Here is a 21,865-nt window from a genome sequence, read left to right as displayed (position 1 = left end):
CGAAGCTAGGGAGTGGTTGAGACAGTATTTCCTCCCAGATTTGATTGTCCCCGAAGCCCAGGCTCTTCACCACTTAATCCTCTGCAAGAAGTAATCACTGTCTGCCTTCCCCAGCCTCTCCCTAAAGAAGGCTCTGAGGTCCTTTATCTGAAGGCTCAGTCCTGCCATTTCCTGAGTCGATCAGACAATATTCATGCATTTGTTCACGCGTTCAACAAATAGGAATGAGGACTTGCTGTGTACCAACAGCCAGACACTTGGTTTCTGAATGCCCGTTAGCCACAGGCCCTGCTCTTGAAGGATTCACTGGAGGACAGAGATGAATGAGGTGGTTCATCTTGGGATACAAAGTGCAGAGACCACACACACACCTTGGTTCATTCTGTGCAGAGAAAAGCTATCTATTTTGAGTCTCAATATTTAGCAGTTTCCATAGACACCAGATCATAACTAATGAGGCCAAAGCAAGTGTTTATTTCAATCTTTGATGTCATCTACTTCTAACATTTTATCTAGTTACATTTATTTCAATCATTCATTCAACACTAACTGAGCACCTACAAGGCCTTGTACTTGAATGAAAAAATTAATAGTAATAATCATAATAATAACCAAAAAGATTTACTCACATTGATTGATAATTTCTTTCTTCTTTTTCTTTTTCTTTTTTCTTTTTTTTTTTTTGAGATGGGGTCTTGCTCTGTCACCCAGGCTGGAGTGCAGTGGCACAATCTCTGCTCACTGCAACCTCCGCCTCCCGGGTTCAAGTGATTCTCCTGCCTCAGCCTCCCAAGCAGCTGGGACTACAGGTGCCCACCACCACACCCAGCTAATTTTTGTATTTTTAGTAGAGATGGGGTTTCGCCATGTTGGGCAGGCTGGTCTCGAACTCGTGACCTCACGTGATCTGCCCACCTCAGCCTCCCAAACTGCTGGGATTACAGGCGTGAGCCACTGCATCCAGCCCGATGACTGAGAATTTCTTATGTGCCAGGCACTATTCTGAGTGCTGCACAGGTATTAATTCATTTACCGCGCAACAGCCCTTTGAGGGAGGCACTGTTATTATCTCCTGTACGGGACGAGGAAACTGAGGTGGAGAAAGGTTAAAGATTTTGCCGACTCAAAAATAATATTGGAGAGATACCTGTCACCATCTGATTTCTGGTGATCCAAATGTAGCTGAATCTGAGAGTTAAGACTTCCCTCCCCAGGTCCCAAGCCCATCTTCCTCTTGCTGGTCTCTGATTCTAGCATCAATCTTTTATATCCTTGTGCTTTTTATATAAGGCTGCCATGAAAATAAGCACACGCCCCCTGGCCCAGGCCCACAAGCTGGCTCCACGACAAGGCCTACCTAGACTAAATGCTCGGAATTGGGGGTTGGGGAGCATTTCCAGCAACACTGACACACCCAATGGCCTCAGGACAGGAGGAGGTCTCTGAGAAACGTTGTGGGGGAACATGTGACTTCCCTTCCCCTCCAGCCTCTTCCCACACCTCAACACACCCGAGTCCTCATACATGACCAAGTAGAAGTCAGGCCCTGAGTCTGGTGAGAAGGTTGCAGGGATTTGAGCCAGACAGAGTGCAATGAAAGCCCACTTCTTATCCAGAGGTCCTGGGAGTTAGGGAACAAGCTGGAGGGTCCTCAGTGCTGAATTCCAGGGGGTCTGTACTCATTTGTTACAGTGTCACTAGAGCCCTGGGGACAGGGTTGCCTTCCCTTCCCATCCCTGCTGTCCTCCAAGGCCAGCTCCCAGGGAGGCCTTGCTGCCCCTCCAGCCCTCGCGGACCTCTCAGAGCTTGTGGCCATCAGATCATTGACCCTGAAGGCACCCTACCAATTACCTTGATGAGAAAACCAAGACCAGCCGGAAGGCGAGTGGAATTTGGACCAGAGTCCAGAGCCCGCGACTCCTGTGCCCTGGTCCTTACTCCCTGCCTCCTTCCAATACCCTAGGAGTGGTTTGCACCTGCCAGAAATGCAGCCCAGTCATACGGTCGCCCCCCTTCCTGTGTGTGCTTCCTCCTCACCTGCTCAGGAAGTCAGAGCGGGAGTGCACAGGTCTTCCTGTGGGTGTCTCCACCCAGAAAGCTGCCTTTGGGTTTATTCCAGAAACATGAGATCAGAGGACCTTTGAGCTGAGCCTCAAAGAGGCCTAGTTCAAGTCTGAGGTCTGATGGTTTGGGAGGCAGGACCTGGGGCAGGTGACTCACCCTCTGATCTCAGGTGCCTCGTCTGCATCGTGGGACATGGAGGCTGGCAATGGCTTGTGAAGGTCAGATGATGAACATCATCTCTGCGCCTCCCAGCTGTGAGCTTTGCACACAATATTCTGTGTGATTAGTGGCATCAAGACTTGAACCCGAGATCTCTGCTTCCAAGGCTGGGACTCTTCTGCCTGCAGCACTCTGCCTCTTGCTGTGGAAAAGGTTCTCAGAGAGGCAGGGGCGGTGTCCTCTATCTCTTGGAATTCCTAGCATGCGAATCACAGAAGGTGTCCTAATAGACATATTTCTGTGTCCTTGCATGTCCCATTTACATTTTCCTGACTTCTGAACAGCCTGTGCCTGAGCTGGCGAGAAGCCTCCCTCTCGGGCACCTGTGGCTGCCTGCCATCCCATTCCCACGCCTGAATCAATTGGTCCCCAAGTTCTGTTGTTTTCTCTTATTGTTTTCACGCGGAGGAGTTACCTCCTTCCAAATCGGGAAAGGAGGTTGGAAGAAAATAGCGCGACAGCTGTCCTGAGTCGCGCACCGCCCTTGATTGGCCAGTGCCAGGTTTGGGTGGGGTTTCCACGTGGCTTCGTGACAGGCGTCGCCTCTCCCTTGGCATCTGTAGTAAATGCTGTTGCTCTGAGTCTCGTCCCCTTAGGCCCCCGCTGACATCAGCTGTGTCCCTGGTGGTTTGTCTTCGTGCTTGATGGTGGCTTCCCAACGGAAAGCTTTACTGTGCCTCTGTTTCTGCACTTGAGATTTTTTTCCCAGCAAAGCATGGGGATTGGGGGACAGTGGTCCATGGGCACACACCCAAGCCTCATCATCATTCAAGACAATCTTGAGGTGCATTTGGCACCATTCCTCACATGGCCCCCAGTGGAATCAAGCCCCGGTTAGCCACATCAGTAGCCAGCTCAGTAATGCACACTGAGTGGCTTTCTCTCATTCCTGATCTCACTCTCCTACGCCCTCACTTTGGTTTCCTGGCATGGATTCCATGTCAACTCCCCGCACCTGAGTCCTTGTCTCAGGCTCTGCTTTAGGAAGAGCTCAAGCTAAGACCAAAATGTGAGCCAGACTTGTGGAAAGTGTGAGAAGGAGGAGGAGGAGGAGGAGGAGGAGGGAGGAGGAAGAAGAGTGTGATGCCCTGCTTGAGGAATCAGGAGACCTGAGTTCCAAACCCACAACACCTTACACACTCAAAATTCATGGATTGAATGCATAAATGAGTGAGTGAGTGAAGAAATTAAGCCAGGCGTGATGGCTCACACGTGTAATCCCAGCGCTTTGGGCAGCTGAGGCAGGTGGATCACCTGAAGTCAGCTTGGCCAACATGGTGAAACCTGGTCTCTATTAAAAATACAAAAAATAGCTGGGTGTGGTGGCGTGTGCCTGTAGTCCCAGCTACTCAGAAGACAGGCAGGAGAATTGCTTAAACCTGGGAGGCAGAGTTTGCAGTGAGCCGAGATCACGTCACTACACTACAGTGAGACTGTATCTCTCTCTCTCTCTCTCTCACACACACAGACACACAAAGGAAAGGAAAGAAAAGATGGTAGATATTATCTTGACTATTTTGTAGATTTGGGAACTATGGTTGGCATTTCTAGTGCTCATAAATAGTTTCTTTTTTTTTTTTCTTTTTTTGAGACAGGGCTTTCTCTCCTGCCCAGTCTGTCACCCGGGCTGGAGTGCGGTTGCATGAACAGCAGGAAGAGGACACATATTCTGTGGATGTGGCCTGTGTGTCCAGAGTATGGAGCCACCAGCTCCCTGCATGGCTCTTCCTAGGCCAACCAGAGGCACAGCTTCCCCTTGGCCTCCTGATCTCACGCCCTCCTGCAGCAGGAAAGCAGCCCTCAGAAGGATAAGGAATGTGGCACCGGGGCCTGGTCTCTAACTCCAGCTCCATCTTTCTCTTCCCGTGTGCCTCAGTTTCCTTTTCTGTCGAATAACAATACCAAACATCTGAGGGCAGACCAGTGCTGGGCTCAGCAGGCGACACGCCATAATAAAGGACGTGCCACATGAGGAGTGGGGAGGGAAGGTAGGGGGCTTGTGCCCGCAGGAGAAAAATCAGACGGGGGCGTGAGAGGCGACTTTAAACCTCCACGAGGCTCTGACAGGGAGGGTGGCTTAGATATCATTTTTTGTCACAGCAATTATCACTAACGAGCAGAGTATTTGCTATTTGTCTAGAACATCAGCCCTATGAAGACAGGATGGGGACCTTGTCTGTCTTGTTTATTACTGGCACGCCAAAAATCGGGGTATGTGTACAGTAGGTGCTCACTTAATACTTATTGAAAGTCTGAACTTGTCTTCTGTGACTTCCAAAGGATGAAAGTTCCAGGGAGGTCGTTGAATTTTCTCTGCGCCCCCAACAACTCTGTTCATCCCTCCCTTCTCTGCCCTATGCGCCCCTCCGCCTCCCGGAGTCGGCCACTTCCTCTGCTAATTGGAGTCCGAGTCAGACTTCCTGCTGCTCAGGGTGGTGGTTTGGGCGAATCGCATCAAGGCTGACAGAAAGTGAGTGATTAATTAGCTGGGGAGGCTGGAGGTGGGTGGTTGCTGAGTTGAGCTGAGCAACAGATGGAAGTTATCCCCACAGAGGGAAAAGGGCCCCCACCCCACCATACACCCATCATCCAGCACCAGGAGCTGTGAGCTGTTGAGCTGTGGAAATCCTTATGTTGACCCATTGGGGGCAGGGCATGAATTGGGACTCGCTGCAACTGAAAATTAATTTTAAGTATAATACAGAAGAGGTGCTGGCATGGGGCTGTCCTGCTTTGGCCTAGAGGTGAGCCAGAGTTGGATTGATTCTACAGTTGGGAAGATGAAACCCCAAAGCCAGGGTCATCTCAGGTTGCATTACTAGAAGTCTATCCCCCAACACAAGGGAAGGGAAAGTCTACCATGGACCAGGCTAATGAAGTCCTCACTTTGCTCCCCTCCAGTGGACTGGAGACCTGGTCCTGAGCCCAAGACCCTTCAGCTGAGCTGCAGGGACTCAGTGTGCCAGAGCTGAGAAGCTGCAGAGTCCAGCAGACCTGGGGCTTGGATCCTGCCTCCATCCTTCACAGCTGTGTGACACTGGGTGAGTCACATCATCTCCCTGAGCTTTCTTTTTTTCTTTCTTTCTTTTTTTTTTTTTTTTTTTTACTTTTGAGATGGAGTCCAGCCCTGTTGCCCAGGCTGGAGTGCAGTGGCGCGATCTTGGCTCACGGCATGAGCTTTCACTTTCTACATGTGTAAAAAATGTGGCCAATAACATTTTCTGGAGTTGTTGCAAAGATTAAATGAGGTAATATAGATAAAGAGTCCAGCACAGTGCCTGGAACATGTCAGGGCTCCACAAATATGAGTTTCCTCTCCTAACCTCCTCCCCTCCATGGCAGTCCTCCTCCCCATCCACAGACTGCCTGCACCCCTCCTGGTTGATTGAGGCTGTGTCTGCCTCGCCCACCTGACTGCAGGGCGTGTCTGCAGAGTCCAGGAAGACCCAGGCTGCTGGAGTCTGAATCCTGTCTCCACCTTAGATCGGCTGTGTGACCCTGGTCAAGTAACTTTACTTCTCTGTGCCTCAGCTTCCTTATTGTAAAGTGAGGACAACAGTACCTACTACATAGGATCGTGCCCCGCTCCCCTGCGTTTAGAGAATTTTTTGTTGTTGTTGTTGTTTTGAGATGGGGTTTCACTCTTGTTGCTCAGGCTGGAGTGCAATGGCACAATCTCGGCTCACCACAACTTCTGCCTCCCAGGTTCAAGCAATCCTCCCTGCCTCAGCTTCCCGAGTTGCTGGGATTACAGGCACGTGCCACCATGCCCGGCTAATTTTGTATTTTTAGTAGAGATGGGGTTTCTCCATTTTGGTCAGGCTGATCTCGAACTCCCAACCTCAGGTGATCCGCCCACCTCAGCCTCCCAAAGTGCTGGGATTACGGAGAATGTATTTTAAAATCATGAAATAGTTCCTAAATACAGAAAAGAATCCAGGTTTCACATTTTCACATTTGCCATTTGCTTCAGACCTTCTTTGTTTACGAAGAAATAAACTGCCGGTGATTTGACTCCATCCTGCCCCCTGGCATCCTGGTTCCTTGCACAAAGCCAGAGCCTGCAGCCTAAGGCAGGATGGAGTTCAGGGTCAGAGCGTGCAGCATGAAGGAGCTGCTGGCATCTTGGGAGCTCAGGGTGACTGTGGGATTAGTATCCCAGCGACCTCTGTTTTAGGCAGATGACTTGCGCAAACGTTGCAGGTGTGGATAGAAAAGGGGAAGGTAAAACAGGCAGCAGGGAGACCAATTGAGGGTGGTTTCTGTCATCCAGGAAAGAGGGGTTACAGCTGGGAGCAAGGTGGAGGTTGTGGGAATGCAGATTTGAGGGTTTGTTAGGAGGTGGCTTGGCGAGGGGGGAAGAGGTGAAGATTGGATTCAGGCTCAGGTGGTAAAGTGGATGGCGCTGCCTGTGGCTGCAGTCCCGAAGGGCAGCACCTGACCTGGAGCAGATGGAAGCAGTATTGGTTGTGGTGAGGGTCAGGGCCTGAGACCAGGGCCAGAGGCGCTGATGTGAAATGGGGAGGATGGGCTGGTGAGAGTGAAGGGGACAAAACAGAAGCTCGAGGGCACTGGGATTTAAGGGACCCACGGAGGACCAGCCCACAAGTATGTTGGCACCTTCTACCTCCTGGCCCCAAGGTGGGTTTCTGACACCCACGTTCCCATTCCCAGTCCTGAGTCTGTTGGAGGCTTGAGCCCTGCTGACTCAGCCCCTTTCCCAGGTCCATGCCCCTCGCTCACGCCCTTGTACTCCAGGGAGCCTGAAATTGGGCAAACCCAAAACCCACCTTGCCTAATGGCAACTCCACCCCTCCTTCCAAGTCACATCATCTACTTATAGGATAAGACCTCCCTTACATTAAAAACAAATGTATTTAAGCTCATTTAAGTTTTCATCCTTTGTAAATGAAAGAACTCTCACTAACACATGTCCCAAGGCTAATGTCTCGTGGATGTCACTCTTGAGACCTAATGTGAAAACTTTGTTTTAGAGATTTTTCCAGCCAGCCATGGTGGTTCTTGCCTGTATTTCCAGTACTTTGGAAGGCCTAGGTGGTGTTATGGCTTGAGCTCAGGAGTTCAAGACCAGCCTGGACAACACAGCAAGACCCCATCTCTTCAAAATAAAAAAGTTAGCTGGGCGTAATGGTGCATACCCAGCTACTCAGAACACTGAGGTGGGAAGATCACTTGAGCCCAGGAGTTCGAGGCTACAGTGAGCTATGATTGCACCACTGTACTTCAGCCTGAATGACAGAAAGAGACTATCTATTTATCTATCTATCTATCTATCTATCAATCATCTATCTATGTATCTATTCTATTTCCAGAATCACCCACACCCTTACAGTGCTCAAGCTATGCCAGTTTCTCTAGGTATATCCTGTTAGTATTAGTCATCTATTATTGTGTAACTAATTACAGCAGTGCCCCCTTATCCATGAGGGATATGTGCCAAGACCCTCCCCTGACCTGTGAATGCCTAAAACCGCAGATAGTACCAAACCCTATATATACTATGTTTTTCAACCTGATAACCAAGATGGCTATTAAGTGACTGAGAGGTGGATAAGCTGGACAAAAGGATGATTCACATCCCGGGTAGGATGGAACGGCAAGGTTTTATCATGCTACTCAGAATGGCGAATAATTTAAAACACATATTAATGTATAACATTTTCCATTTAATATTTTTGGACTGCAATTGACCAAAAGTAACTATAATCACAGTAAGTGAAACCTCTGATAATGGGGGACAACTGTCCCTCAAAACATAGTGGCTTAAAACAACTCTCAATGTTTATTATCACACAGTTTCTGAGGGTTAGGAGTCCAGAAGTGGCTTTGCTGGGTGGTTCTGGCTCAGAATCATGAGCTTGTGGTCAAGTGGTTGCAGTTGTGAAAGTATAAGAATCAAAATGGAGTCACTAATGCTAAGAAAACCCTGACAAATAGAGCCAGAAAAGGCCATGAATAGAGGCTTCTCATGCTTGTATGCCTGATAATAAAAAGACTACAAAAACCACAACCTTGCACAGAGGCCATTACAACCATACACAAAAAATACATCTGCAAGGACACCTGCCCAGCAAAAGTTCCAACCTTGAACTGGCATCACCCTTGTTACTGATTTTTGTAGCCAAGGATAATTATTTCAAGACAATTATCTAATTCTCCTCATTTTTCCTTTAAAAACCTTTGTCTTCCTTTATCTCCCTGAATATGCACATAATTTACTATGGCACACATATTCCCATTGCAATGCTCTGGTCCCAGATAAATGTCTTTTATTTTAGAGAACCTCTCTATATTTGTTATTTAGGTTAACACAGTCAAGGTGTGGGCCAGGGTTGCAGTCATCTGAAGGTTCAAATGGGGCTGGAGGACCCATTTGCAAGGTGGCTCACGCACACAAATGAAAAATTGGTGCTCCAGCCCAGGCAACATAGGGAGACCCTGTCTCTACAAATAAAAAATTAAAAAAAAAAATCAGCTGGGCATGGTGGCACATGCCTGTGGTCCCAGCTACTTAGGAGGCTGAAGAGGGAGGATCTCTCAAGCCTGGGAGGTTGAGGATGCAGTGAGCCATGACTGCACCACTGCACTCTGTCTGGGAGACAAAGTGAGATCCTGTCTCCAAAAAATAATTTGTGCTGGCTGTTGGTTGGAGGCTTCAGTCTCCTACTTTATGGGTGTCTCCATGGGCTGCTTGAGCATCCTCCTGACATGGTGGTTGGCTTCCCCCAGAGAGAATAATCCAAAAGAGTGCCAGCTGGAAACTGTAATGTCTTTTACAACCTGGCCTCAGAAGTCATTTACCATCATTTCCATAATATCCTATTGGTCACATCAGTCAGCTCTATTCAGTGTGGGTGAGGACTGAACCATGGCATGAATACCAGGAGGTGAGGATGACTGGGGACATCTTGGGGGGTGCAGACTCTAGACTACCTCGTGGTAATGACTTGGGCACCTTCCTAACACCCCTGACATCCTGGAGAGAAAGGCTCACCCACCACCCCTGCCTGCATGAGCTAGCCCTCTCTGGCTGTCTCTCCCACTCCTGTGAGCGGCTGCCCCAACTCTTCCTCCAGAGCTGTGGGGCTGGTAGGACCCCGAGAACAGCCTCCAGCCCACCAGTCTAAGCTGGACACCATGGCAATGGACTCTTGTCCACTTCTCTCTTTGGCCATCTAGGGAGCATTACTGTAACTTTGGTGGATTCTTTGATTTCCTTCTCTGACGGGGTGACAGGCTGTGGGCCAGAGAGGCAGGGCTGAAGCCATATGTGGCAGGACATGGTCCAAAGCTCCTCTTCCTAATACAGCTATTCCCAACAGCAAGTATACAGGAACTAGAGCCACTTTAAAAAATCTCATCTTTAAAAAGTGGTGTAGGAAAGAGCACAGACACTGAAACAGGTGGCCTCAAATCTCCACCCCAATACTTGCTATGTTTGCTTGGCTAAGACAACAAAATATCCTGATTCTCAGTTTCCACATCTGTAAAACAGGGGCAATAATAGTTGTTTTAGTACATTTTGTGTTGCTATAAAGGAATGTCTGAGGCTGGGTCATTTCTAAAGAAAAGAGATTTATTTGGCTCGTGATTCTGCAGACTGTACGAGCATGGCACCAGAAGCTTGATGCCAGCATCTGCCTCTGGTGAGGGCTTCAGGAAGTATCTAATCATGGCAGAAGAGGAGGGGAACCAGCGTGTCACATAGTGAGAGAGCAAGAGAAATGCCGGGCCTCTTATAAATAACCAGCTCTTATGTGAATAATAGAGTGAGAACTACTCATTCCTGTAGGGGAGGGCATCAAGCCATTCATGAGGGATCTGCTCCTATGACCCATACCACTCCTACTTGGCCCCAACTTCAACACTGGGGGATTACATTTCAATATGAGATTTGGAAGGGACAAACATCCAAACCTTATCAATAGTGCTGTCAAAAGATAAAATTACAGCAAACTTAGTTATAGATCCAATTGTCTTTTATTCATAATTCATGAATAAAGGCTGCCTCTACTCTACAAAATAGAATGAGTGCTCTCACGAGGCAAAGCAGAGCAGTGAGCTTTGTAAGGTGGGAATAAGGAAACAGAACAGCAGAAGAGAAACGGATTCATTAATGTCAGGTTACTTCAGGTTACTTTCTCATAAAGGTCAAAGAAGAGGGAATTTTCTTATTAGGTTGACTCTGGTAGACTGAAATTTACTGTTTTCAGGAGAAAAAAAAATGGTCTGTTTTGGATTTATCTGCTTCCTTAGAGTTTCAGTTCGATTATGTGGCATTTAGAATGAGGGACTCCATTTTGATTTTGTCTGTGCTATTGGGGTCTAGTGCAGGGGCTTAGTCCATTGTTTTGTTTAACAATGCCTATCTCTGGCCAGGTGTGGTGGTTCACGTCTGTAATCCCAGCACTTTGGGAAGCTGAGGCAGGTGGATCACGAGGTCAGGAGATCAAGACCATCCTGGCTATCATGATGAAACCTTGTCTCTATGAAAAATACAAAAAATTAGCCGGGCGTGGTGGCAGGCACCTGTAGTCCCAGCTACTCGGGAGGCTGAGGCAGGAGAATGGCATGAACCTGGGAGGCGAAGCTTGGCGTGAGCGGAGATCATGCCACTGCACTCCAGCCTGGGCAACTGAGCAAGACTCCATCTCAAACAAAAACAAAAACAAAACAAAACGCAAACAAAAAACAATGCCTATTTCTAGTGTTTTAACCACCCAACCAGTTCTTCTTGCCCACTGCATAGATAGAGCTAATTTACTGAGACAGCGGTATGGCAGTAGAGAAAGAGTTTAATACATACAGAACCAGCTAAGTGGAAGACAGGAGTGTATTACTTAAATAAATCTCCCTAAAAGCTCAGAGGCTAAGGTTTTTAAGAATAAAAACCTAGAGAATGGGGAATACTGATTGGTTGGACATGAAATCCTAGGGGTGTGGAAAATGGTCCTTTTGCTCTGAGTCAGCTTCTGGGTGTACCAGTTGAGTCATGAATCGTGGGTCCAGGTGGAGTCTGTAGGTTGCCACAATGCAAAAGTCTGAAAAACATCTCAAAAGACCAATCTTAGGTTCTACAATAGTGATGTGGAGCAATGACTGGTTATCATTTAACTATGCCCATATTTTAGCAGAATTCAGACCCTTCCCACATTTGTAATCTAGTAGGCTTTCATTAGTTTTATAAAGGTGGTTTCAGGGGTTAGTTTTAGGGAAGGACTATTATCATCCTTGCTTCAAAGTTAAACTGTAAAGTAAGTTCCTCCCCAGGTTTGCTTGGCCCACATTCAGGAAAAGGTGAGGACAGCCAGCCTGTGGGGCTGGAAGCAAGAAGGAGTCAGCCATGCTGGACTCTCTCACTGTCATCATCTTTGCAAAGGTGGTGGTTTCAGTGTTGAATGAGAAAACGTGTAGTCCCAGCCCACACCTGAGACTGAGGATGACTTTTGTGTGATTACGATTGTTAAGCTTTAAGAGAGGAAGGGCAGGGAGGGATGTAGTAGCTGAGGCAGGATTGGAACCTGGCTCTGGTAACTGGCTTCCTTCCCCTAGGGCTGCAGGAGAGTCCTTGTCCCCTCCCTCCGTGTCTCCCCTTTCACTGGATGCCGTCCACTCCCCCTGGGAGCCTCTTGGCTCTCTCTGCTCTTTCCCACACAATGCCTAGAGCTCACACAGGCTGTAGGGTTTCCTTTCCTGACGGAAACTAGAGCACCTCCCCTGCCAATCAATCACCCCTCAATCCGTCCACTGTGTGGAGGGAGAGGTGCTGAAATGTAGATTTACCTCCACTCCTCCTCTCCAGAAAAATCCTTCCATGGCTCCTCCTGGTCTAAGGCGAGTCCTGAAGGCACAGCCCTCCCCCAGGGTGCCACGAGTCCCAGGCTGTGGGGACAGGGAAGGGACTTTTATCAAACACCTGCCCTTTCAGAGATTCTGATCTTCCTGTCCACCCCCACACCTGCCCTTTTGATGTCCTCTTACTGATGGGAGTGTGTCCTGCCCATCAGGGTAACCTGAGGCAGAAAGAGAAACAGTGAATACATTGAAAACTGCTGATTTACACTATAGATGCTACAGGATATCATCCCCAGATTCCTAACCCTGAGCTTCCAGTGCCTGAGATTCAGGGCTGACCTGGATACGGACTGTGATGTGCAGCTCTACAGCCACACCCTGCTCCAGCCAGGCACATAGGAGGTTCTCAACAAACATTTGCTGAGCCACTGAAGTTGCTTCAGAAGGGCTGCCTTGGACTGCTGAGTCCTTGACTTCCATTTCTCTGGGTGGTGGGTGCAGGAGTTTGGGTGGAGGAAGCTGGGGCGGTTCTGTCCAGTGGAGCTGTGGTGGGAGGGTCATTACCTGGAAGCACAAGGCCTGAGAGGCTCTGGGTTCCTGGGATGGGGGGTGGAGGCTGCTGTTTGCTTTAGTCTCTACTCAATCCCTGCTCACAGGTTGCCTGGCAACCATTGTTCATTTACTCACCATTGACTTTGAAAATAAGAATCAATTTCCTTTATGACGTGAGCCAGAGGGCTACATTAACCCCCAAGTTTAAGCAGTCCAATTTTATTGCTCAAAGATTTATGAGCAAGGATGTATACAGAGCACTATTTATAATAAGAAGGTTTTTGAACCACAATATCTATCAGAGAGGTGTGATTAAAGGAAGGCCCTTTCTTACAACAGAATATTCTGCAGCTGATAAAATAATGATAGAGATCTGAGTGTACTGACAGGGGAACATTCTCATAATGTAAGTGAAAGACACGGGCGGGTTATAGAACAGCGTGCAGCGTGTGTTGCTGTTTTCATTTAACAAGATGTGCGTCTGCGTGCATGTGCCTGTTACTTAAAAACATTCTGCAAGGGTACACATGGCAAACAGAAACAGTGATTTTCACTCTGGAAGGGGATTGCAAATTTCAATTATCTTTCTATCTTTCTCTACTATTTAATTTTTAAAATAAAGCAAGCCCGTGTTACTTTTTCAATCTGCAAAAACAGTAATGTCATTTCTTTTTCAAATGGAGAATTCCAACTCTGAGGGCCAGGGGAACTGCCTCTCCAGGGCCCACTGGGGGTTGAGACTGCATGGATAGTGCTGTTGTTCATTTGGGCTGATATAACAGAATGCCTTAGACTGGGTGGCATAAACAACTCACATTTATTTCTCATAGTTCTGGGGGCTGGGAAGTCCAAGATCAAGGTGCCAGTAGATCCTCACTGTCTGGTGAGGGCCTGCTTTTGGTTTATAGACGGCTATATTCTCACAGTGTCTTCACATGGTGGAAGGGGCAAGGCAGCTCTCTGGGGCCTCTCTTATAAGAGCACTAATCCCCTGCCCCTATGACCTAATTACCCCCCAAAGGGCCTACCTCCTAATATCATCGCACCAATGATTAGGTTTCAACATGACTTTTTGGGTCATATGTTGAAACCATCACAGGCAGCCAGGGCCAGGCTGGGGTTGAGCAGAGGAGTAGTAGGAGGAAGGGAGGCCAAGACTTCCCCTGAAGGACAACCAGAAAGCTTCCAACTAGGGAGTTCTTCTCTCCAGTCCCTGGGAGTGTCCAGGCTGAAGCTGGGTGCTGAGGAGGGATGTCCTGCAGTAGTGGAGGCTGGGCCAGATGCCTCCTAGAACCCCAGGAAGTGGGAAGGTTGAGCCAGTTCACTGAGAGGGAGGGACGACAGGGCATGGACCAGAGTTGGAGGCAGTAGAGGGGCCCAGCTCTTTTGACTGATCCTCTCTTCGCTCTCTCTTTCTAGGCTGGTGTTCCCTCAGGCTCCCTCTTGGCCTCACATTCTATACCTTACTTCTGGGTGTTCTCATTCGTCCTTCTGGGTGATCTCATTCATGCTCGTGACTTCAGCTACCATCTAGAGCCTGACCATGCCCTCCTCTCCACACCTGAGCTTATCCTCCAGGATGGCCCCTGTTCCTAAAAGTCATGCTTGGTTATATCAATCTCTTGCCTGAGATCTTCCATGGGCTTCCTTATGTCTGCAGAAAGGAATAGAAGGCCTTCTGAACCTGGCTCCAAGCTAAGCCCTCCCCAGTTCCATGCATCTTTTCTTTTGCATAAACATTTATCTCTCCATAATGCCACTCCTCTTGTCTACAAAACAAACTCTTCTTTTTTTAAGACCCAAAGATCAACCTCCATGGTGAAGCCTTAGTTTCTCCAGGCACCCTATACTCTGTGCTCCCATAATCCTTTGCACACCCGTTGACCACAGCACTCATCACACTCTGCCATTAATAGTATTGATTTGTCTTTGTCTGACTCTTAGCTTGTGAGTTCTGTGAGGCAGATGGCTTATTCACCCCAGCTCCAAGCTCAGGGCCTGCACATAGAGGTGCCCAGAAAGTGCTGGTAGGATGGATAGACGAATGGTTGAATGAATGGATGGATGGATGGATAGATGGATGGATGGATGAATGGATGGATGGATGCTTGGGTGGATGGATGGATTGGTGGATGAATGAATGAATGGGTAGATTCCATTGTTCCCCTCAATATATGAACATGTAATTTCTCCCATCTAAAAACAAAACAAAACAAAACAAAACAAAACAAAACAAAAAAACAAAGCAAGAAACTCCCTTGATTCTACTTCACCTCCCTTTCTTTATAAGAAAGACTCCCACAAGAGTGATCCACTATACCAGTCTGTTTCCTCTTCTCCCATGCTCTCTAGCACCCCCTCCAATCGGACTTTCACTACTCCACCAAAACTCTGCTGAAGGAAATTGCCAATGACCTCTACATTGCTAAATCTAGTGGCCAGTCTCAGTCATCAGCTTACTTGACCTTGGCAACATTGGACACATGTACTTTTTTTGGAAACACATTCTTCTCCCAGCTTCCAGGAACCTTGCTCTCTTGGCTTTCTTTCTACCCCAATGATGGCTCCTTCTCATGCTCCATAGCTGGCTCCTCCATATCTCCCCAACCTCAGACATAGGACTCTGCCTCTGTTATAACTCCCTTAATGATCCCATTCATTTCATGGCAAATGCCTTACCTTCCCTTCCAAATGTGATCCTTGCAACTCTCCCCATCTGAAGAATCAGCAACTCCATCCTTCCAGGTACTCAGGCCAAAGATCATGGAGCCGTCCTTGACTTCTTTCTCTCTCTCACCCACATCCAACTCCTCAGTATCCCCATGGCTCTACCTTCAAAACATATTCAGAATCCACCCACTTCTCTCCACCTCCATGGCTACCACTCTGATTCAAGCCATCCAGCTCTTGTCTGCTAACGGTTCACTCCGCTGTTGTCCTCCACCCCTCCTGTCTCTTCTTAACCCAACTGCCAGAGTGGTCCTTTTAAAACTTAATTCAGATTGTGTCACTTCCCTGTGCCAAACCTTCCCAAGGCTTCTTATCTCACCCACTGTGGAATCTGAGGGCCTCATAGTAGCCCTGAAGGCCATACATGATCTGCACCCCCTGCTGCTGTTACTTCTCTGACGTCATCTCCAATCTTCTTCCCCTACTGCATCCATACCACTCCTCAAATACGCCAGCTCTGCTTCTGTACCACAGAATTCACATTTATCATGCCTTCTGCCTGGAATGCAATGTCTCAGATATATACCTGGCTCATTCCTTCACCTCCTTCAGGTATGGACTTGAATGTAACCTTCCAGGTAAGGCCCTGTCTGCCTCATCGTTCTCGAGAACACATCACCAGCTGTCACTCTTTAGAGCTTCCCACCTATTTATACATCATTGTCTTCCTCCATTAGACTATTAGCTCCATGAGGGTAGGGGTTATGAGTTTTTCTTCCTGCTGCACCTCTGGTGCCTAGAACAGTGCACAGCATGTCGTAGGCGCCTATGTGGATGAGTGAATGAATGATCTGATGAATCCTCACATAGCCCTCATGCAAGTATTGCTCTACCCATGTTTTGGATGAGGAAGCAGAAGCATGGAGAGGTTTGGGGAGCTCATCCGTGGCACTTGGCTCCAGCGTACATGTTCTAAATACCATGCAGTACTATCTGTGGAATGGGGACGATAATAATATCACTGCCTTGCAATTCTCACGAGGTTGTTTGGGGTTCACATGAAATGATGCTCATGTATATTCTTTCAAACTGTAAAACTGGATACAATGATAACTGTTATCATTCTCCCTCCAGTGAGAATTAATGTGTCACTGGGGAAGAACTGATATGAAGACCTTAGAGATCACCTAGTCTAACCCATGATTATAAGATGGGCATGAGAGACTTAAGTTCAGGACAACTGGATCACTTCTAGGCAGGTGCTGGATGGCTTTAGACAACAAAAGCTGGGCTGACCTCTCATACCACTACCTCTGTGTGAGGAGCAGAATCCAAAGGTATCCATCTTTCCACCCATCCATCCATCCTTTCATCCTTTCTTCCATCCATCCATCCAAACATCATTCATCCCTCTGTGCATCTATCTACCCTTCCTTCCATCCATCTACTTATCCATCCATCCATCCTTTCATCCTTTCTTCCATCCATCCATCCAAACATCATTCATCCTTCTGTGCATCTATCTACCCTTCCTTCCATCCATCTACTTATCCATTCATCCATCCTTTCATCCTTTCTTCCATCCATCCATCCAAACATCATTCATCCTTCTGTGCATCTATCTACCCTTCCTTCCATCCATCTACTTATCCATCCATCCATCCTTTCATCCTTTCTTCCATCCATCCATCCAAACATCATTCATCCCTCTGTGCATCTATCTACCCTTCCTTCCATCCATCTACTTATCCATTCATCCATCCTTTTATTCTTCCTGCCCTCCATTTTTCCATCGTGCATCCTTCTGTCCATGAGACGTTCATCATTTCTTCTGTCAGTTCATCTATGAGTCCATCACTTCCCCTATCCTTCCACTCATCTGTTAATCCTCCATTTCTTATTTATCCATTTTTTCCACCTAATCATTCTCCCAACTATTCATTTTCCCATGTACCCATCATTTTGCACAACTCATTTCCTGAGAGCCTGCTGTTTGCCAGACCCTAAAGTCAGAGCTGGTGGCACAGAGGTCCATAAGACATCCGCTCTCCCAGAGCTGAGGGGAGCTTGCACAAGTGCAAAGAGATGTGGGAAAGTATCCAGTGAGGCTCTTGGGGTGCACAAGTTCTTTAGGTCCTGGAGCTCTGTGTGTGACTAAGTTGCTTGCCTGAGGCCGCATGCTGGTAAAGACTAGGACTAACTGGAGTGGGAGCTGGCCCCAGAGCCCAAGCTTTGAGTGATAATTCTTTTTGCTCCACCATGCTGTTTTTTTTTTCCCTGAGAGAATCGCCTGACCACTGTCAGCTGTGGGGAGAAAATGCTAAGGAGGGGGAAATGCCAGGGCTGCATGCACCGAGGGACCCCATGCTGGCCATCCTCCTGGTGCCATGATCTCCATGACATGAGTGCTCTCAGTCCAGGGAATAGGCAGGTAGGAGAGGGGACTGGTGAGCCAGCTGGGTGCCAGCAGGCAGGAGGCCTCGTCGGGGAGAGAACAGTTAATTCATTAGTCTTGCAGGCCAGCCATGCTTTTCACATTAAGCCCGTTTATCTCCTTGCAATTGCATCTGATCAAGGCAATAGAAAGCAATTTGGTTAAGTGGTTAATTTAATCACGCTGCAACCGTTCAGAAACCACTTAACGCCTCTGACTGCGATCGGCTCTGCCGTTCTCTGCTTACCTGGCAAGCACGTTTCTTCTAAACACAAGGCTTTTGGGCCCCCAGCAACTCGGTTTGCAGAATGATAAAAATGACAGCACGCCTTCCTGGCTCAGTCCTTTCAGCTTGAAATCCTAAGAGAGAGGGAACATGATGAATTCTGTTCCCCATTTTTTTCCTCCCAACAACTGTTATGGGTGTAGGCACATCTTCAGCTCACAGGTGCTGGAACTGCCTCTCAGAGAGATGGACTTCCTTGCCATTCCAAGAACGTCTTATTCCTAAGCCTTCGCCTTGGAGCCAATTGTATCATTTTTTAATTACTTCATTTTCGCATATTACTTTTGTAATTAAAATTCTTTCCATTATACTCCCCAGCCCCCTGAGTTTTCCATTTTATCTCCTAATTACTCAGCAATTTTCTACCCTCTCCACCCACGACCACCAAGGTCAGGCCCATATATATGACTTTGTGCCAGAACGATTGCCACCCCTATCCTGCCCCTACCGTCTCGCTGTCCCTATCTTGATGTCCTCTACCTGTCCGCTGCGTTACTGCCTGCAGCTCTTTCTAAAGAGCTGATCTGGCCAAGCCTCTCCCCTGCGGAAAACTCCAGTGGCTCCCATCACCCACCGGGGCACCAGAGCCCTTCCCAGAGCCCCCAAGGGATGGCGAAGTGACCAGGGAGGCTCCAAGGCTGCCTTTCTGTGAGATTTACTCTAGAACTCAGCTCCCTGGGTGCATGCATGGTACAGGACACCGTCATTGCCACTGCTGTGTTCTGTTTCTCCTTGGCTCAGAATCTGCCCGCAGCTTCCCACTACCTGCAGGATAAAATCTAAGCACGTTAGGGTTGCATTCAAAGCCCTTCACATGTCAACCCTCACCTGCTTTTCCTCCCACTTGAAAGGCCCTCACCATTTCCAAAACAAAACGTGCACTTTCAGCCTCAAGTTTAGCAAGCTCTTTCCTACCACAGGGCCTTTGCACGTGCCCTTTCCTCTGTCCAGATCCCCATTCCTCATACTCTTCCCTGAAATCCAGCTCCTCCGTCTGCCCCTCAGTGGCTCTCCCCATGACTGACCACTTCTCACACTTTAGGTCTCAGTTTGAGACTCATCTCCTCACTTACACCAAACCCTGACCCGGTGATTCCCAGGTGAGTGATTGATTAAGAAGTGCTGTGCGGGTAGAGATGTCGGGAAGGGGTTGAGGAAAACAGGACAGGCAAAGGGGAGAAGCCGAGCAAGTGTGGGATCTCAGCCCAAGTCCCAGACTCAGCCTGACCCCATGGAGAGCTGTGGGGAGGAAATTAGATCTCAGGTTTGGTTTTGTTTTCCTGGAGACAGAGTCTCACTCTGTCACAGGGGCTGGAGTGCAGTGGTGTGATCACGGCTCACTGCAGCCTCCACCTCTGGGCTCATGCTATCCTCCTACCTCAGCCTTCTGAGTGGCTGGGACTACAGGCACTTGCCACTACACTCAGATAACTTTTTTTTTTTTTTTTTTTTTTTTTTTTGAGACGGAGTCTCGCTCTGTCGCCCAGGCTGGAGTGCAGTGGCTGGATCTCAGCTCACTGCAAGCTCCGCCTCCCGGGTTCATGCCATTCTCCTGCCTCAGCCTCCCGAGTAGCTGGGACTACAGGCGCCCGCCACCTCGCCCGGCTAGTTTTTTGTATTTTTTAGTAGAGACGGGGTTTCACCGTGTTAGCCAGGATAGTCTCGATCTCCTGACCTCGTGATCCACCCATCTCGGCCTCCCAAAGTGCTGGGATTACAGGCTTGAGCCACCGCGCCCGGCCTACACTCAGATAACTTTTGTGTCTTTTGTAGTGATGAGTTTTGATCATGTTGCCCAGGCTGGTCTCAAACTCCTGGGCTCAAGCAATCTGCCTGCCTTGGCCTCCCAAAGTGCTGGGATTATAGGTGTGAGTCACTGCACCTGGTTCGTATTTTTTCTGGACTCCAGGCAAGGGACCTACTGGGCATTCATATTCCTGCAGCAGTCAGTCAGTGGCTACCAGCCTCCCTGGAGAAGACCTGCAAAGACCGCTGAGTTGCAGTGTACCCAGCTGAAAACTGGGGCTCTGGAATTAAATAAGAAAGGGAGATGGAGGTTAGGTTAGGCAGTTCACAGGGTCTGCCACAGTCACCATCATTAGTGTTTTGGAGATTCTGGTCACTAAACAAGACATAAAACAATCATAAAAGTTACAGCTCTCAGAAAGGAATAGACACAGTAACCTCATCTGAAGATAGTGTAACTTACAAGTCCAGTGAATCTCTGAGGGGAGGGACCTCTTTAGAAAGATACTGTAGAATATCTGGGGAACAGATTTCTACATTGGAAATGTAGAAATTTCTACATTGGAAATGTTGACTGAGGGAGATAAGAGAACGTGTGAATACTGAGCAAATGAAATGAGATAAAAATAAAGTTCTGTGTTTTAAAATTTAAAATGTTTACCTTTATTTACATTTTATCTTTTAAATAAAGATAAAAATACAGTTTTTAAAAGTTGGAAAAACCGGTCGTGGTGGCACATTCCTGTAGTTCCAGCTACTCAGGAGGCTGATGCAGGAGGATCGTTTCAGCCCAGGAGTTTGAGGCTGCAGCAAGCCGTGATTGCCCCACTGCACTCCTGCCTGGGTGACAGAGTGAGACCCTGTCTCTTAAAACAATGTTGAAAAAGAGAAATGAGTGTAACCTAATATGAAAATATAAAAATACAATAATTAAGGTGATGTAGTAGTGGTGTGTGGGATTAAACAGATAAACGGCCATGGTGGCATCACTGAGGCAGACTCTAATGGATGGTTTGCAGCTGTAAGGGATCCTATGGAGACACTTGAAGAGAGGCAAAGAAAAAAAAAAAAAAAGCACAGATGTAGGGCTTTCAAGGACACTACACTTGGAGTCAGGAGACCTGGGCTGAAATCCTGGGGACCAGCTGGGGACCCTGAGATGTCATGTACGTGACATGTACATTACATCATGTACATGTACATTACATGGCATGACATGATGTAATGTATCTGAGCCTTGACTTTCCCTCCGTATAACAGAGACACTCACATCTGACTGTTGGAAGCTGATCAAAGAACTTTTAATGGTAAAAAAGAAAAAATAATACTCATGACAAATGACAAGTATTTTGGAGTAAGGGTCTGAATTTGCGAGGTTAAGGAAAGCCAAACTTCTTATTACCAGCAGACAGTAGACTTTTCTTTTCATTCATTCATTCTTTTTTTTTGGTGGGGCACAGGGTCTTGCTCTGTCACCCAGACTGGAGTGCTGTACACAACCATGGCTCACTGCAGCCTTGACCTCCTGAGCTGAAGCGATCCTCCCCGCTCAGCATCCCGAGTAGCTGGGACTACAGGTGGGAACCACCATCCTAGGTTAATTTTTAAATTTTTTTGTAGAGACAAGGTCTTGCTATGCTGCCCAGGCTGGTCTTGAATTCCTGGCCTTAAGCAGTCCTCCAGCCTCAGCCTCCCAAAGTGCTGGGATTACATATGTGCGCTACCATGCCTGGCCGACAGTAGACTTTTCTGAAACCCCATCTGAAAATCCATATCTTTTACATTTTGTATATAGTTCATTTACCTTTATTGTGATTAGTCATAGTTTGGATTTGTATCTAACTCCTTATTTTAGGTTTTCCATTTATCTGGCTATTTTATCTTTTTCCTTCTTTAATGTTGTATATTGGATTGATCAGGTTTTCTTAATTCCTCTTTGTTCCGCTACCAGTATAAAGTTATGCATTCTAATTTTCTTCATTAATGGTTACTCTTAAAATTTTAACACACTTGATTTAATAAACCCTAAGGTTAACCAAGATTTCTCTTTCATCCCAAATAATAAGAGGACCTTAAAG

General features: G+C 47.6%; 1 long non-coding RNA gene across 3 annotated transcripts; it reads right to left on the bottom strand.

The window, feature by feature from the left end:
* Window positions 1-10,265: 10,265 nt before the first annotated feature.
* Window positions 10,266-12,317, bottom strand: LOC135971679 (uncharacterized). Of its 3 annotated transcripts, none has more exons than XR_010587933.1 (3): window positions 12,225-12,317; window positions 11,003-11,356; window positions 10,266-10,669 (listed from the first exon to the last, which is right to left on the bottom strand). It is a non-coding gene; the product is annotated as an uncharacterized lncRNA (long non-coding RNA). The 3 variants fall into 3 exon arrangements; XR_010587934.1 differs by having other exon boundaries at window positions 11,003-11,345; XR_012416230.1 differs by having other exon boundaries at window positions 11,003-11,320.
* Window positions 12,318-21,865: the final 9,548 nt, after the last annotated feature.

Source organism: Macaca fascicularis, chromosome 7, assembly GCF_037993035.2.
Source record: "Macaca fascicularis isolate 582-1 chromosome 7, T2T-MFA8v1.1".
NCBI lineage: Eukaryota > Metazoa > Chordata > Mammalia > Primates > Cercopithecidae > Macaca > Macaca fascicularis.
The sequence above is the reverse complement of the archived record's forward strand: the minus strand, read 5'-3'. Positions and strand labels throughout refer to the sequence as shown.